General features: G+C 42.6%; 1 long non-coding RNA gene across 3 annotated transcripts; it reads left to right on the top strand.

The window, feature by feature from the left end:
* Positions 1 to 10,179: 10,179 nt before the first annotated feature.
* On the top strand, positions 10,180 to 14,848 carry LOC131893545 (uncharacterized). Of its 3 annotated transcripts, XR_009374710.1 has the most exons (4): positions 10,180 to 10,426; positions 13,245 to 13,382; positions 13,596 to 14,047; positions 14,104 to 14,848. It is a non-coding gene; the product is annotated as an uncharacterized LOC131893545 (long non-coding RNA). The 3 variants fall into 3 exon arrangements; XR_009374711.1 differs by having other exon boundaries at positions 13,923 to 14,848; XR_009374709.1 differs by having other exon boundaries at positions 13,596 to 14,848.
* The last annotated feature ends 2,488 nt before the right edge of the window (positions 14,849 to 17,336 follow it).

Below are 17,336 nucleotides of genomic sequence, written 5' to 3'. Positions count from 1 at the left end.
TGCAACTTCATATTTGGTCGCAGGCTCGGATTGGGTTTGACCACTAGGTTTAATGTTGGAGATTATACTTCAGCGTAGTGCTGGGGCGAGTCCGGCAAAAGTCGGGCTCGTACGAGTCTCTTGATTTTTTATTTTTGGCCGGACTCGATTCCAGCAAAAGACTCGAGTCGTTTACTAGAGTCAGGACCATCAAAAAGACTCGTCTTGTGAAAGTCCGAGAGAAAATCTTTCTAAAAGACTCGAGTCCAGCCAATTTCTCCCAAATCAAGCAAAAGGCTCGAGTGCCCTCCGACACGAGTTCGGACTCGTCCCAGCACTACTTCAGCGTCATATGTGCAAATGATCAATAACCAGTGTATGGGCTTTTGGATGTGTTGTGATCCTGATCGTAAGTTTTTAGCTCTGGAATATTTTGGAAAAAAGTGTTTGGGAAATTTTTCATCACTTCTCATATGCATTTGATTTTGTATCTGCGTTGGTTTTTTATTGAGGACAAATTGCATCAACTTGAATGAATGTAATGGTGATTTACGTCGGCAAACATTTTGCTTGTTGAAACTTTGCTTCAGTTTGACTAGGTATAAAGTAACACCTTTTAGTAAAAGCTTTTTATTATCGTGGTTGTTACATGAGGGTTGGCATTTTTGTTAAGTTATGTGATTAGTACGGGTCGAAAAAGGTTCAAGATTTTGGTCAAAACTGTTTGATTTTAGGTAGAAAAAATCAGCCAAAATGAATTCCGAAAACGGAAAAATAAGTCAGAAAAGACAGAAAAATTGTGGTAATTCAAATGTTTTGGGGGTTTTCAAGGCAAAAATTATTTCATTGTTATTTGTCACGAGCCTTGTCTTGAAATAAACAAAGAAATGATTTTCAAAGCAGACTCGTATATATCTACAACTTCTAAAGAGGTTCATATTTTGAAGGATCCTAAAATAATAGCATGTGAAATCGATACCACTTTTGTGTGTAATCTAAGTCACACACACTCAATTGTGTACTACAGATTACTCTACGAATTATTACTAAGAAAAATAAAATACATCTTCAGTTCCTTATCTCAATGCCGACCAAAACATGCATTCTTAAGAAAAGATGGTCAAAATCATTTAGTCAAAATAAAGAAACGCGCTAAAAATGAAACCAGTGAAAAAACGAAATAAAATTACTTATTTTTAATCCTTCAGTATCCTTGATATGTAAAGAATCTATTTGGAATGTCATTCTTCTTCGAAATTTTGCCAAAACAGCAAAAAAAACCTTCGATCCAAAAATCGTCGGTTTTAGGTTAATTATGATCAAAATAGTTTAAAACTTAATTTGACCATAAACAACCTTTCCGAAGAGGATGAAATATTAGGTACTAAGAAGGGAGTATCAGTTAAGTAGGCTGTGCTCGTATATGGTTTTACGCATATGCATGGGAATTGAACTGGTCAACTCGTAATTCTTCTGGGTCTTGGACATCCAAAAAAGAGTTTATGGCCCCAAATTGAAGAGAACATTGAAGCGACGACAATGTGTTCCTCTTCGCTTTGATTAGTCTGCCAACCCATGTGCGTATTCATTCGACAGATATAGTACAAACCGATTGGGGAGGAAGGCCAGTCAAGCCATCCGTCCCAGGTTTGAGCATAACAGCCAAATCACCCTTTTTCCTGGCCAAGTCCACACACATTGAACTCGAATCCCCGACCCTTCACTCTTAGTCCTAGAATTAAAACTTAGGATACGTTGGAGACAAACTCGAGAAACAGTAACTCTGATATCTTTGGAAAAAAGCTAGTAAATGGATATAACAATCAAAGATTGTAAACGATACAGGGCAAAGTTTTTATGCCCAAAGCGTGTTGCAACACATCATCATCCCCTTTCCGCTTAAATTTCCAAAACACCGACATTTCGTGGGCGCTTTGGTTCTCGAACCTCGCTCATTTCTAGCTCTCTTTGTCCTTCGGGGTAAACACAGATCGATCCAATTTACCAAATTACCTGCAAAATCAGTCCCTAAAGCACTGTCCAGGTCTTTTTATCTCACACCCAAGTCATTCCCTTGTCTTCACAAGTTCATTCAAGCACGGAATCTTGGCAGTGGGTAGCCTCCTCATAAAACGAGTATTTTCGGAAATACAAGTTTTTTTTCGTAATGACCTGCGAGTCGTTTCCCGAGGGGTCCGTCCATCCCACCTCAGTCAGGTCTCGTCGAGTCTTCTTGGTATTGTGTGTACGTCCAAAGGGTCCTAAAAACAAGCCTCCCTTGGTTCAATAGATCGTTTGGCCCCGTCTGTATTTTGTTCAAAGACACCAATTTCGAATTTTTGAACTCTCTCGAGTCCTTGAGATCTCACAGTGGGTCTGTAATTGGGAACACAGTTTCAGGTGCCATCCCGTCATGCATTTAGAACATTGGATCAGGACAAGTCGATAGGTCCGGCAGGAGCCCAGTCTCCAGCCCTCCCAAAAGTCTTCATCCTAAGCTTTGACAAGCGACGCTTAATCGGGGATATTTCTCAAAAGCCACCCTGCAATTTGTAACAGTGTCATTTTTTGGGAAAAAAAATAGACCAACCATAAAGAGGATGGATGTCCTTGTTTTATGGATCTTGTATTTCACCCTTAGACAAAAGTGGTCACTCTGGAGGAGAAGGAGGAGGACAACGACGAAAAAGTGCTCCTTTTTGCAGAGACCGATATTTATGTTGTAAAGATGTCAATCCTGGTCCTTGTCCACAATTAATCTGTCCACGCTCAAATCGCCTTTCAAAGAAACCTAGTTGTTACGGAGGACAGGAAGAGTGTGGAGTCCGAAAAATCTCGGCTGATATTTTTGGTCATTTTTTAGGTAGGTCCCTCTTGAAGCGACTCATTAATTACGGTGTTTAAAACTTCATAATTACATGATATCCCCCGTTACGGGTGAATAATTGTAAGGCTCAGACTTTATAAAGAACGAGGTCAGTTTGGTGTATAACTTCATTCCATAATCTGGGAAAGTTTCTTACTAGCGCTCTTTTGAGCTGATTTTAGAGGCCGTTGGGGAAGTCAATCAGTTTGATAAGATTGCTTGAACAAATTAATTTCCCCTCAGATTTGCACTCGAACCATTAATCTCGACACCCTTGGACACGACAACTTTGTGACGAACTCCAAGTTCTCACGCTACTAAATTCCAGAGATAATCACTTCTTGATTTCTTTCCTGTCTCCAATAAATTTCTTGAACAACCTAACAGCATCGTCAACTTAAATCCCTAAATCCAACCCATCGAGGAGGATTCATCCACTTTCGAGGGTTGAAGAAACAAAGCCACGTGACCCCCTTCGGAGCATGATTCCCGATTTATAGAGGCGCGACCTTCCCCGTCGCGCCAGAAACACCTGAGACGTGCATTTTTGGCCATTAATATTTTTCACCCTGGTCGCAATTCGATTTAGAACCAAGACGTGAACGGCAGGGCACGGCTACTACCCTTCAATATTGAAAAAAATATATACNGAAACACCTGAGACGTGCATTTTTGGCCATTAATACTTGTCCATGTGTGGGATCCATGTTGTGGCTTGATGGATTTCCTCTTACCCCGGCCCATTACCCGTACCAGACCCCTGTAAGTCAAATACCCATAATTAACCCCTGCTTAGCTGGGGAGCGAAGGGGAGAGAGAAAGAGAGAGAGAGAGAGAGAAAGACACTTGGACCCTTGGCAAATGTGCACTTCTGGAAATGAAAGTGTTTCATTGGATGCCCTCCGTTCAGTATGGGTCATATGGACTCGAATGGAGAGGATTCATTTTCTACGCAGTTGGATAGCCATGCTCACCTTTTTTGTTCGCTTTACTTTCGCTTCCGAGTGGATGAGGTGTCTACCTCACTGGAACCATCTGCAAGGCACGAACACAATCAACTTTGTATGTACTGTATGTACAATATATGCTACAAGGCATATGAAGACGATGGGGAGAATGAGATGTCTAGCACCCCAATATACCTACCAAGCTGTTCGTCGTCAGCAATGTTGACCTCGTAAGTAATACAGCTGGAAGACGCTGACGACGACAAAGATGCCCTTGGACAAGAGAGCTTATGTCATGACGGGGTGTCTAATTTGGGTTTAAACAAAGTATTTTAAATTTTTGGGACTTTTTTTCGTGTCACGGACATAGGTTACCCCAGCGTAAGCTCTTCCCAAGCCTCAGGATTTCGGCCAGACCACCCGGGAGACAACCAGAGGTAAAGGGGGAGAAGCAGAAGTAGAAGTATGGTAGTCATATGTGATCCATGTCCTCTCACATTTTACCGAGACATGTCACGTCAAACAATCAACTTCCAGACTGGTAACTACAAGTCTAGCAGGAGATCAGTGCCACTGTACGTAGTCCACTAATAATAGCAAGTGGGAGATGATTTAAAAGCCAAAAGAGCGCTCTTGTCTTTTCGAATTTCCCGCCAACGCCTCATATCAGAAACCCAGTCAAGCGTGACAGAAGCTGATAGTATTTTGATAATCCCAGACATCAAATTAATAATAATTTCGGAACTTTCAAAGACCCTGGCTTATCTTTACCATCGAAGGGTTTTGGGGAATTTCTCTCTGACCTTGATGACCTCTGTCACTCCTCTTAGAGGAGTGACATTTCATTTGCTTGGTAACTCGACATTAAGATGCACTTGTCCTTGTTGATGGTTATTTGTCGGAAAAATAGTTGCTTTTCCCATTGAGAATTTTAAAGCGCTTTTTAAAACTGGTTTTCCCTAAAGCAGGAGCTCTCCAAAAAATAGAAAAGTGAAGATAACGTTCGGCTTTTAAAAACAATCTGACTGGTTTTCAATTGAGAAAGTTCCTATTAACTTTGTTTCAGGTCGCTATCTAGTACTAACCAGGTGAAGCCAGGAAATTAACGTTTATTGTGAAATGACTCCATTCAACAGATCTCGAGCCCGAGGGTGGATTGAAGAAAGCTAGTAGTTGTCACATGTCGCCAGGGGTAGTTAGTCAAGGGTGACAACTGTTACTTACTTTTGGTTGGTAAAATTAGTCGTTCAACATATTTTGTTGAACCAATTGCTTTGGTTTGTCACAACATGTCTGAATGTGGAAACTGGTGGCAGAACAAGAACAACCTCCACCAACCACAGGAGAGAGACGAAAAAGACGTCTGTCCCCCTCGTTCGATGATTCCCCCCTCATCCCCAAGTTTTCCAGTGTCAAGAGTTCATGAGAGAAGTGTCTAAACAGACTTGGGGGACATTCATGGCTAATGGGCTCGAATTTACGAAAGATTCCAACTTCCCCTCAATCGCCAAGTGAAAAAAAAATCCCAAATCTTCTTCGCTCTCGCCCTACTTCCGTTGTTCTAGTTGCTAATACCTTCTACGGGAGGCGGAGACAGAACAGCCGCATACGGAGTGAAGGTGATACCAACTGTAGGTACGTGCATGCGGCGGATCAGCAGATCACCTGGGGCTGCCAGGTCAATCAAAAGGTTTTCACGTAAGCTATTTTTATTGGTCTGTGAACGTAGGTGACCTCGGTCGGGCTCATCCAACCACCCTCCATCGCCTCCTCGTTGAATGATGGGAGGAAGGTATCTCTCAAACATTCTCCCGATTCTTGATTCCCCCTCTCGCTCTGCCTCCTAACATGAGCTTCGAACCTGTTCTTCACACACACATATCATGATTTGACTAATTCTCCGAGCTTTAAATTACGGGTCCGAGCAATCCGGAGAGGATTCTAACCGGGGAGGAAGAGGAAAAGAGAGGGGATCCTGGTCTGGGATGTGTATTTCATGTTGGTTTTAACAGCCTTGTAATGAGAGTGAACAACCAGCATTTAATTCGTGTCATGCACCCCCCAAATCTTGATTCTCACACTCTTCAAACTTCCACTCAAATCTCGAAAAGCCATTGGGAGGTCAGGTTATTCGTCTCGTTCTCCGAAGTGGTCGGTATTCCAGAGTAAGCAACAAGTCTATTCACACCCCGATGGTTTCAAGGCACGTGTCGTGTGGACTCGTGGTAGCCAATAGCTCACTAGTCACTACTAATAAGACTTTCAATCATGTTCGAACATCCTACTCCTCCCGAAAAAAGCCGATCATCTCCGTGAATTCAAGTCCTCGCTCATGATTTTCTACGGCGATATTGCTCTGCCAGCTCCTACAGTGGAACAGTGGGCACCCGGGGCTTTTGGTGGTCCTACTTAATCGCCATCCATCACGTTTCTGACACCTCTCTGACTTCTTCATTTTCGACTCTGAAGGCTTCCAAAAAATGGTTGTACAACGCTGATGATATCTTCATCCGGGCTGAGCCCACACACGAGGGTTTTTGACAACATTTTGGAATTGGCTTGAGATTTATGTGGATTGTTAGGTCTCTGGGTGGTTGTTCAAACAAGGGTGATGAACTTATCTTATCTCTCATGTTCATGGAGAGGGTTTTTTGTTCAACGAGTTTATTGATTTATGAACAAAGCCTCCTATGAGTTTGACCTTATTTCTTGTTTATTCCCATATTTATTTCTTTGAAAAGCCACAAAATCCTCTTGATTTGGATGAAAAATAACACTTGTGGAAGATCTATCAAAGCCTGAGCAATCTCCTCTTGACTGTAAGGCCTGCCAACCGAGGAAAGGGCCTCCTCGTAGTTATTCTCCCTATAATCGACTTTTGGAGTATTAGAAGTAGGAGGAGGAGGAGGGGGAGAGAGATGGGCCTGATCTTTCCCTCCGTGTATGGGCCTGGGAGAGAGATAATTTATATTCCTTTATTGTAAGGCCTCAATCTGACATTCCGTGTGGTTATTGATCACTCGGTGGAAAAATTCGGACCCTCGGGGATCTGCAACAAACTAACAATGCCCGTAAATACGACCTCTATGGGAAAGGACCACTCTCTGTTACGTTCATCTTATATGAAATTTCCAAACAAAAATGGATATAATGGAACGTAACAGCATATTGATATAAAAAAATAAGCCAGAAAATACCGTTTTTGTAGATTAAGAGGCAATGTAGTACAATTAAAAAAAACTCCTGTGGATTGAGTTCTGTAAACAAATAGGGCGGATGTATGGGGCTGCGAATTCTGGGTAGGTTTTTTAAATTTGATATGTGGTGACTGATCTATTTGGAGCATCGCACATGTCACGAAATGTTTTTAGGGTAGATTTGTGTAACGTTTCAAAAACATGTTCCCATCTGGTACAAAAGAAATGTTTGAAAGTAAATTCTATTTGAACTTGTTCATCCTCGGGTTTTTCCGATGTCAATGATGAATTGTGTACCCTAGATTACATTTTGACCCATGCAAATGTTGTTGCCGATGCAACATAAGCTAACATGCCGATTAACCAGAAACGAACAGTCTTATAAGTGGTTTCTCATTTGTGGAGGAATTTCGTCATTCATATAATTTCTTGCTCTTGGTCCGGTGTTCTTATTCAAATTTCCCCAAGACGTCCTCCCAAACAGATGTCTGGGAAGGGGAGATTGAAAGGCCCAATGTGAATGGCGTAGTGACTCCTGTGATAATTCAAAAATTGGCAGCCCAGCCGAGATTGTTTGTGTCCGAATCCAAGGCGCACCCACGACCAAAGTAGGCCTACTTGCTTCCTTACTCGTTTGCTCGCTTGCTTCGTCCCTCTCTCTCGTTCTCTCACGCATTGCCTGAATCAAAATCGAAGTAGGAGAAGTAGCGGCGGATCTCATGGTTGATCACTGTGGAAGTAGCAGTACCCACTACGTACTACGCACTAGTATGCTCAGACACTTTAGGAATGCCAGTAAATGAATACGGTACCCTGCGAGATGTGAGCTCTGGGAGAATGGAGCTAGATGATGGGATCTTCTTGCCCAGGTCTGAACATCATGCCCAAGGCCTACTACATCACCAGGGACCATGATGATTTGAAAAGGGGATCAGATAATAGCCAGCACACGAGGCCTGGAGAGGGTAGAGAAAGGCCCAGGAATTTTTTCTTGTCTCCCAAAGACTCATTAGGAGTTGTCATTGGCATGGCATCACTCTCGGCCAAAAAATGACATGAATAGCCAGTCAGATTTTTGCCCCTTTCTCCCGGCCACAATATGTCAAAGATGAATAGGCCCACTACTTTGGGCCCTCTTTCTCTCGTTGGCTCTCGCGGGCATGTACGGCCTATTTTCAGGCCCACGGTTGTGTCCGCCCCTTTCTGGAAATCAAGTCCGATTGTTCTTGACGACTAACTTGGCTCCATCGCAAATTCATTCGAGAGTTAGTTGTTCGAAGTTAGCTATAGTAGCGTTTTCGATTTATACGGCAAATTCCAGATCTTTATCGCTGGAAGTCGATAAGAAGACACTTTATTTTTCTGGGGTGATAAGAGTAGGCCGACGTGGATAAGTAGGAGGGGCCCACTGCCACCTAGGCCCACCACCTGATCCGAGATCATCAAGATTTATAGAACTTGATATCCACACTCAAGTCAGCCATAAAGTGGCTTAGTTTATGGAATTTTGATGTGAATGGAATCGCCATTGTTCTTCTCTCCAGCAGAACAAGTCCATAGTTCTTAGAATACTACGATGGCCACCACTGCAGTTTAAGTTTTGGTGTAGTAATCGCCATAAAACCCAGACAATGAGGCGATCAAGTACCATTCAATTAATGTGATTGCCCACCGCCGAATCTCAATCCAGCGGGTCACCGCGACCAAGTCCAAATCCCAAATCTTCCAACCAACGCAACGCCATAAATCAATACCATTCCCAGGGATTTTTGTTGGAAAGTGTCGGCTTTTTTTCTGATGTGCTGGGGGCCGGATCTGGCTGAAAAATGGAGGCAGAATGGAAAAACCAATATGAGTATCATGACATGCAATCTCAGTCCAATAACAAATGATGTCCACATTGCAGTTTATTTAAAGGCCCCGAGAAGTGGATAGGCCAGAACTGTACGGGGGATCCTCTTTCATCCCGACCATCTCTATTTGTTTACCGCAACCAGTCAGACCAGGCATTTAAACAAGAATGTATCCATCTCGCTGAGTAGGAATGTTTAAATTCCTCGCATTTCCCGGACTTTCTACTTTTATCCACAAAGTGACACTTTTCAATACCTCCGAGACATTCCGTCACAAACAGTAATGTCTTATTTTCTCAGTCGAAGCCGCCTTGATTGCACCCTTGGAAATCCGAGGGACCCGATCTGATGCCAAACCTCGTGGTTAGTATCGTTTTGATTCCATAAACTGGCAAAGTGATCGAAACTGGGCGGGCCGATTTTTGACATGTGGTTAGCAAAATCATTGGCTTCGAGGCTCAAAATGAAGACTTTGCCACCAAGAAGGGCATCGCTCAAGTTTACCGTTGGTAATTTTGGTGGAAGAAAAAAAGAAGATGAAGAAGCCTGCAAGGAGGAATTATAGGAACAAAGCAGGTAGCAGACCGCCATTTTTAAATGGACTTGATTGAGAATCGACTTTTCGAGCTCAAGAGGATGATGTCGCGTGCGAAATGATGGTTGGTTGGTAAGTGGTTGCTCTCAAAGGCCACCTGTCCAACAGGTTTGGCAGATATTCATGATCGACTTCCTTGCGAGAGCTCGTAAATGCAAAGTTTTTTGTTCAGCCACAAAGGAGTCGTTAATTCAATCAATATTTGCTTGAATGGAATCTTGCAAATGCTTGTTTCTAGAGCTCCTCTCGATTGCACTCACTCACTCACTCACTCACTCATCCAAAAGTCTTTGTTTTGTGCAATTAAACAAAGGAGGAATTGGTGAACAAATATTGATTTGGTATCGGACACGTTTTTATGCCGCTCCCGCCATTTGGTCGAGTAGCTACTCGATTTTCACCGGAGTTTCCAGCCGAAAAAACGTGCTTTTCTTATTTGCAATTCGAACCATAGAGCATAAGCAGAAATAAAGAGGCTATCAAGTATGTATGGTGGAAATGCATTTGATTTGAACACAACAACAGGGTTTGTGACTAACCCACCAACCCACGTTTTTTTGCCATCATGGAAGGGTGAACTTGTGTGTATGTATGTAGGTATACAATGCACTGCATTGGGTCAAACAACTAACCGTGATGTTAGTTATGTGGTTTTGATAAGCTCTTTTGGGGATAACGAGTCTTTGACAGCAAGCTTGGAGCGATAAATCATGCATCTTCCTAGTTTACAAATATGTCAGGGATCAAGATCGATGTTAGCCTAGCTGGAGATCAATCAGATGTTTCAATGGAAGGCAGACTGGCATTTTGAATAGAAATCCAACGCTGGTAAAAGTGGCTTTATTTTAGGAGATCTTGTTGACAAGTCAACAAGAAATCCTCGTCGACCTGTCCAAAACGTCAGGAAATCGAGACAGATCTCCTGCGTGAATTGGAATTTCCACTTCAACGTGGCTTTTTGTATGCGAAAAAATAGAATCCAGTGTACGGTGAGTGTTTCCATAAAATATGAGCACATTTGACAAAGTTCTGCTTCTTTGCCGTTCCCCTCTCCATTTTAGTGTGTGTGATCAATTGAATGGCTTCTTGGTCATTAATCACATCCCAGATCTGACACAATCAATAGGTGCCCTAGCTCCTTAATCGACTCAAAGCCGGTCCAACACCAAATTGGAATTGAATCGAACCGAATCGAATCTTTCGGGTGTAAATCTGTGTAAAAAGTCTTAGGTCTATCACTTGATTTAAAGTGAGCGACTGACACAAGACACGAAAAAGTCTTAGGTCTATCACTTGATTTAAAGTGAGCGACTGACACAAGACACGTAAACTTGGTCGAAAACCGCGGAATGAATGGCTCTCTTCAGTAAAGTTTGTGGGCATTCTTCGGTGATTGAAGCCTCAAGTCAAAAACCCTTCAATTAGAAGGCACTCACGCAAAAATTCCAGACTTTTTGTCTTTGAAGTCCATTGACCGGTGTGTACTGTTGTAAGGTTCAGGTGAACTGGCGAATGACCCCATGAGGTTCTTCAGCTTCAAAATGGTCTTCAAGACACAATTGAGAGACACGTTCTGGGTGCTTTACCACAAACACAAGTTAAAAGTCTTCGAAGTTGGTTGATCCTGTTTCCATGGGATTGCATGTGGATAACATATGATTTGCAAGGCTTCTTACACGAGCTCCTTGTGCAACTGACCCTCCACCCAAAAAAATTTGCACGATTCTGCTCACTTTTTGGCACAGACCCTCGGAGCATCGTGTCCGTTTGTGACCATGTGAATGCGGCTCTAGAGCCCATGTTATTAAATGCAGATCATATCGTGGACGATGGAGGAGGACTCCCGGGTTCAAAAATGTGGTAGAATTTCTAGTCCATGATCGTATCTCTCTTGGGGATCTCGAAACAATGTCTCTGGACAAAAAAAAATCGCCAGTCGATATCATTACATGACCTCTCAAACAGAACTATTTCTGGATGGTTAGACCTCCAATCCAAACCTCTTGGATAGCCTGCCAGAGTTTGGAACTCACATCCAAGGGCGAAGATGTCTGGAATGGTTTTCAATTCATTATTAGAAGCTCATCAATGCTTGGTCAGGGATTGGACACTGAACCGGGCCATCACACAAATGGGACTTGGTCGTGATCCGGGCAGATCCGTCAAATCGCCGTTTACTCATTCCGAACTCGATGGGGCAAGATCGTGGAGAATTCGGGCAAGAAAAGTTGCTTCGCAAATTGCGAACTCATGACTTATGTTCCTCACCTGGAGGAGGGACAAAAACTGGACAGTCATGTTTTTTGCTCGGAAAGTATTCTCCAAGAAAGTCGAGAGAGGCTTTATTGGCACTGCCAAATGATGGGTAATGATCTTCTTGGTCTACGTATATAATAGTAATAATCCGTCCGTTCGCTTATTGAGAGGATTGGAGAAGCGAGCTAGAGTTTGCCTGGCCATGTGTGAGGTACAAAATAGAAAGAAACTGTCAAATAGCTCTTGACTTGATTTATCTCTTCATCTAGCCAACCTAGTTTTTGAGAGGAATCCAAAACGGTTTTCCAATGTACCTCACTTCCACGTTGCATTGAGCGTATTATGTTCACAAACGAGGGTCTTGTATCACTCGCTCTCCCGAAAACTGGAATCTTCGTTTGCATTCTAAAAGTTTACCATGACATCAGCAATACCCCAAGTCACAAACAACTGGCGAGGATTACTCAAACTCATTTCCTTGACACTCTATACTAGAATCAGACACCAGAGGGGGCTTTCTACTCGTAAGCATCTTTAAAAAAATTATATTTTTTTTCGTTGGCCATCATTTATTTTTTCGTCATGATAAGTTAAACCAATACTGGCCATACTTTAAATTCAGTATTGTATGCATTGAAGTGGATTGCCTAAACAACAACGAATGTAGCAATGATCTCCTCGGAAAGAGCAAAATATTGAGAAGCACATCTAGCAAGTGTAATCTAAAAGTTGAATCCGTCATCTTTATAATGGATGGATCACTTATATCAATTTTTTGTTTGTTCGTCGACTTATCCATTTACAAAGCATTTTGGCTCTCCTAAAATATCTTTCGGAGCCGTTACAAAAGAGGGTAATAGGCTTGAAAAATATTCAAAGAGTAAAAAAATACTGTACCTATCATTTGCATGGAAGCCAAAAAGCAACAAGAGAGTTTGGCTAAGCCCAACCATTCAAAGGCTCGTTCAAGAAATCGGTAAAAGTGAAACCTGTGACAACCACCAAGATAGCGACTAGAACTTGGTCGACCCACCGAAAGCCTCCCAGTGCGATGAAGTGCATTGTTTGGAAACCCGAACCGAGCCCCAGGGCCTGAGATGACGTTGAACCCGAGAGGGGGAGCAAAAAAGCTTGAACTGAATGCAAAAATCAAGACCCCCCTCTCTCTCTGTCTCACTCTCTCACTCTGTTCTCTCTGATCCCATCTATTTGGGGCGATGAAGTATGATCAGGGCACAGGAAATTAATTTACACCTTGATCAACATGAATGCCCATGAAGTTGTATGTGTGTTGGGGATGGCCAGGGTGGTGGTGTGTGAGTGTGTGTGTGAGATCAAAGAATGCAGCAAAAAGTCAGACCCAGGGGCGAGAAGATGATCATCGGCGAAAGCAAATGAGTGTGCAATGACTTCATACATTTAATGAAGTGCCTTCAGCTCGGGAATGAGGGGAGGGAACGAGCTTGGAAGACAGAAGAGAAATGGCTTTTTGCAGAAAATACTTAAAAACTCGGCTCAGAAAAGGAATAAAACAAAGGCAACTAATTTCAGAATGTGCCGATCAATTTTTCACTCCTCGCCTTGATGTGAATAGCAAATGATGGTTCTTGCCCCGCGTCGAGCCAACCAAGGATAGGATCCAGGAATGGTCGCTTGGCGTTCGACAAGGGGACGTAACACGACCCCGTGGTACGTATATTTTTGCTACCCCCAGAGTGACTCGGTCAATTTATCTTGGAAATGTAATTTTGCTCCAACTGAGACTCAGGGGTGCTTTGGAAGTTATTTTGAATACGACTTAGATCAAACCCATGATGTTCTTTACGAAAGATCTTTCTGAAACAGTGAGTATTTTTACTCAATGTTCAAGTTGATGTTCTAATATCCATTATTCATTCACAGAGTCCAATAGTGGATAGAAATTGGCCCGATTTGAGGACGAAGGTCTGACATTGCTAATGTCCCTACTCAACGAGTGATCCCAAACTTTTTCAAAGCTCATGAATTTTAAAATTTTAAAACCGAAAGATCGGTCCTTATGGGTCTCGAGGACGTCAATTAGGACCCGTAATTGCTATTTGTACAACATCAAGCGGGATTGGGGCGGTAGTCTGGTTGGCACTACAAAAAGCGTGTGCTCTTTTGAGTTCTTCCAGGGCAGATTTTGACATCTTGGATAAATGGAGTCCAGGGGTCTCCTCTGTCTTCACATTTCCATTTTCCCCTCAGGGCTTCGAAACTCCATAGAGACCTTATTTTTGAACGCCGCTAAATGTTCTGTCCAAGAAATCTATTCTTTGGCTTACTTTAACAAAATCTGCCAATCAAGGGTTTCCCGGCGGACAGCTCTAAGGGTAGGTTGATAAATTATAAATTGTTTCTGAACAAGTGAGAAAAATGTTAATTCCAGGTCCTTGCCAATTAGCCTCCATTACTTTTCTTGTTCTCCATCTCTCTTCGCATCGGAGGCCAAGCACAATTTGGAGAGAATCCAGGATCTCATTACTCTGACCATTTGTTACGGGCTTCAATCTCACAAATGCCCATTCACCTCCAAGGATAATGGTCTGCAACACCCATTTTCAAGACGAGCATCCTTCGGAGTCCATCCCAAAGCTTGACATGACTCTTCCGTCCGGAATTCAGATCCCAAATTTTACGACCAACGTTGTTCGATTGTTTCTTTTTTCGGTTGGGTGAAAAAAAGCGTTTTACGCGGCAAATTTTCCCCTCATTCATTGTCTGGTAACGAGGTTTTGCGGTTCGTACAATGGATATGTATCGCATTTCGGATACGTTTGTTGTGTGCCTCCTTTTGCATGAGGCGTGGATTAATGGGGGTAATTTCGGAGGCTTACCAGGTTTCATGTCAATTTGGTGTGGAATTCGCAGAGGACGTCAGGACAAGATATTGGGTGGCATCAACGGACATGCTACAAATTGCCGTAATTTACTTGAACTGAGCGGTTTTTTTCTTGTTCCTCCAACGTTCAACTATAAAAAAGGAACCACCAACCATTGCGTTAGCAACGTTGCCTTTATCGTGTGTTCAATTGCTCATTTGACGAAAACTGGAACTTGTATCTATCTTGATCTGGTTACAAACGGTAACCGAAGGAAGTTGTTCTTTACTCTAGCAAAATTAGAAATATTTTTACTTTAGTCATTTAGAGAGGATGAAGAATTTTAAGAAATATTCAAACCTGTCCTTGGAGACTGGTCAGTGCCGATAGTTAGTAGTTAAACGTTAAGTCTCGCAAAATTTAACAACCAACTTTTTAGAGCTGGCATTGCCATGGGGTTGCAAATACATTTGGGCTATTCCAAATACGTAGATATATACTGTAAAACTTGTTGGACACAATCAAATCAACCATTTCAGTCACACTAGCACTAATGAGGACGAAACGGGTCGGCTTTCGGCTCTAAAATCAATTTTTGCCGAAACCTTAACCAATTTTAAGCCACAATGCAGGAGGTCATATCCTTCAGATTGACGGGTTGTTAGTGAAATTCGATGCGGTGTCCAAAATTTGGCCGAAAATTGTAAAATCTTGCTTTGAAAGAGCTGGGGATTGACAAGGGTAGGGGGAGCCTTTGAAGAAAAGAGCGGGCATTTTTTCAAGCAAACCTTCACCTTGGTTTCCTTAGCTTCAGGTGACAGGATATTTGATGCTGCAAATATCTTATTTATCCTCAATATTCTCATCAAACAACAGAATCCCCTGAGTATTTTGTCGCCGAGAAGTCGCGGTTTTTTTTCTTTCCAAAATCTCCTTGAGTGTCAGTTGCCAGTTGTAGACTTGTCCAGAACATTGGCAACTAGGGCAAGTACATATCATTGTTGCGAATGATGGCATTACTCTGTAATTACAGGGCTTCCAGTTGGCTAAAAAGTGAGTGGAGTAAGGAGTAAGAACTAAGAACCACTCGTTCGTAGGCGGTCCAACACTGACACGGTTGTTAAAACCTTAGGACAATTCGAAATGATAACATCTGCCGTTCCCAATCTAATCACCCATTTCCAAACTAGAGTAGGATCTATCATGGAGTGAGGCCCGTCCAAATTTGGTCATCACACCTATTATCTCAAGTCCCCATAGACAAACATTCTTGTCCAAATCAGATCAACACTCGCGATAGGTGCTCATTTACAGTACTGAATTTCACCCTGGTCCTCTTGTACTCATACGTCGTACGTGTACGTACGCGCACATTGGTTCCCCATCCTATCCATTTTCAATTACGGCATTCCTGCCCAAGACAATATATTTTTGGCAAATTGAGCCCCTCTAATGGTCCGAGTTTGTTTCAGTTGCCCATAAATGGGTGGCAAATCTAGTCCACTCATGTCTACTCTACAGTCTAGCACCCTGTCTGCTCCTCTATACGCACATGTGAATACAGTGCTCCATCCAACGAGTGGAAGTGGCGATGCTTTGGACAATGGCTCTGGGTATAGGAGCTACTACCACCATTAAGATGAGTGCGTATTCCAGTTGTGTAAGTGTTATTTGCCTCATCTGTCCCTGATGCTGGAACCGTTGGGACAGTTGTTGTTATTTTTGCAAAAACACCTCTCATTGGCAGAAAAAGAACCTCTTGACTTGCACCCCCAGGCTTCATAACTGCAGTCGTTTTTGTGCGAAATTATCATTCTACCCTTGGATATTGCAATGGACGTCTTTTTTAAATTAGTGTGAGGAGTTGCTCCAAGATATTTGATCCATCTTGCCTTTCAAAGTTTGGAATAGCAACCGATTCTTGATCTCATATATTGATGTTTTAAACTGGAGTGTCATGTCCAGGGTAAAAGGTTAGAGCCCCAACAGAGCTCCAGGGTTAAGTGAGATTTGTCCAGACGAAGGATGGTTCATTTGAAGAGTCACTTTTTTGTCGCTTGCGAATCACTGTCTGAGATTTATGACTGGTCCTTCCCTCTGAGTTCACATTGGTGGTTTTAGCTCTAGGCTCTCCTGCTCCAAATGCCAATTTCGAAAATTCAAGTCCATCCACCAACCCGTTTGCTCCACTTTTTGGGTCAGAAATCATATTCGAGTTTTCTTTGCTGTGTTCATCTCAGAACTTGCAAAATGGCCCCCTCCAGGTATGCTGGACAAACAAGTGGAATTTGGGTAGCAAAGGGCTTTCTAGTTCCAGTGGCATTATGTAAAACATCACTCTTTTCAGGCTATGCGTTTTTTCGTCTCATTCATTTTTATCACCCGCTACTGGATTTGACCAAAGACGCGGAACTTTTGAGACATTTTCGCGAACAAGCGCAAAAAATCGACATATTGTGAAAACCGGCCATTTATTAACCGCACCTGTGCCACCTCCATGGCTTTGACTTACCTTATCCCTATTTGCAACCATTTTTCATTTTCACGCCTTTAACATCATCTAAAAAAAGAGTTCGTATACAGTGAACATCAAGCGAGGAAATCACCGATCAAATGTGTTCCAATTTTTGATTGCAGGGCAGAAGGAGATCACGAAAGCCATAATGAATGCATGATGATCATGATGACGATCTTCCTGATCTTTACTACACACACACACACACTCAAACCACCAGGCCAAACCATTTTCCTCTGACGACATTCGGGAAGTTTAAAGCCTGTTTTTTTTAGGGGGATGAGG

The sequence above is a fragment of the Tigriopus californicus genome, chromosome 1 (assembly GCF_007210705.1).
Source record: "Tigriopus californicus strain San Diego chromosome 1, Tcal_SD_v2.1, whole genome shotgun sequence".
Taxonomy (NCBI): Eukaryota; Metazoa; Arthropoda; class Copepoda; order Harpacticoida; family Harpacticidae; genus Tigriopus; species Tigriopus californicus.
Note: the sequence above shows the minus strand (reverse complement) of the source record. Positions and strands in the feature narration are given on the sequence as shown.